Source organism: Etheostoma spectabile, unplaced genomic scaffold, assembly GCF_008692095.1.
Source record: "Etheostoma spectabile isolate EspeVRDwgs_2016 unplaced genomic scaffold, UIUC_Espe_1.0 scaffold461, whole genome shotgun sequence".
In the NCBI taxonomy this organism is placed as follows: Eukaryota; Metazoa; Chordata; class Actinopteri; order Perciformes; family Percidae; genus Etheostoma; species Etheostoma spectabile.
The window spans coordinates 322,366-323,877 of NW_022605614.1; positions in this window are offsets into that span (position 1 = coordinate 322,366).

The window sequence follows — 1,512 nt, forward strand, 5'->3', positions numbered from 1 at the left end:
TCTATCTATCTATCTATCTATCTATCTATCTATCTATCTATCTATCATCACCTTCATGATTTTATTGTGAAACTAAAATGGCCTCATTTCCTGTTTTGCTCTGCCTCTCTGCGGAGAACTTGTGCTGCTCTCGTTTTTATCCCGGGTTAAGCGACGTCACGCCGGGCTGCTGGAGAACGCTTTGGGGACGCTGTAGCCTACATCACACTGTAAATAGTGTTAAAAGTCATCAGTCTCACCAGTCTTAATTCATTTTTCATCTCACGATGCGAGAATATAAATATTCTGTCTCTGAATGTGTCTAAAGCTTTTGAAATTGATTTAAGAATTAGTGTAAAGTTGTACTTGGGCAGAACCTCAGTTGCCTTTTAAGAGAACTACAAAGAGGAGGCTGATTTGGAGAGCAGAGGCTTTATGAAACTCAGCTTGTTGGTGTTTTTTGCAGTGGTCGGCTGGGCGTGCAGCTAAAGCTGTTCTGACACCGCCCTCTTCTGGAAAGTCGACGTAAGCAAATGACTTAATTGGATTATTATTAACGGTGGAGCTGAGGAGAGGATTCACTGGGAAGCAGTGTTTGGTTGGCTCTGTGGGATAAATAGCAGAACATGCAGTAGGACTCAGGGACGTGTTGCATGCAGCAGGTTCAGTGGAATCCAGCGGGAAAGATTTCCCTCTAATGGTGAAACACCCATCGCTGTTTCCCAAGCAGTCTCAGTGCTTGGTTCAGTCACGTCTACAAGTAACGGAAGTTGGTTAAATGCAACAAAGGTCTATGACCCAACAAACTAGGTACAAATAAGCAGTTGGAAACAGCTAATAATGATAATATTTCGGTCCCATGGCACCATGCGCTGTTTTTATGAAGCTGTGTGTTTTATTAGCCCACTGCCTTGCCCCATGTCCTGAGGAAGCCCTGGTTCTTAATCCTGGAGGAAGCTGGACAATGGGGGGATGTAAGAGGTGCCTCTTTCTCTCTCTCTCTCTGCCTCTCTCCCTCCCTCTCTCTCCCTCTCGCCCTCTCTCTCTCCTCCTCTCTCCCTCTCTCTCTCCCTCCCTCTCTCCCTCTCCCTCTTTTTCCCTCTCCTTCTCTCTCCCTCTCTCCTGCTCTCTCCCTCTCTCATCCTCTTCCTCTGTTCCATCCTCTCTCTCCCTCTGTCTCCCTCTCTCTCTCTCTCCCTCTTTGTGTTCATATTTATATACTGAATTCTTAATCTTGCTTTGATGGTAAACCAAATATGACACACCACATTACGAGTGGTCTTACATTTACACATGTATATTGTATGCTACATGTATTACATACCTTTACTGACCTGTCCCAAGTCAAAGCTGATTATGATCAGTATGGATAATGATTGACTTCAATGATCCATCTCCGTCAGAGTGTGTGTACGCATGTGTGGGTGTGACAATGATTGTGTCAGTCCTGCGAACTGTCCTGTATGTCATGCAAAGTGATGGGGCAGAAAAACAGGAAGCTGGCCTTCCTGTACTTTGGAGGCAGTGGGGAGG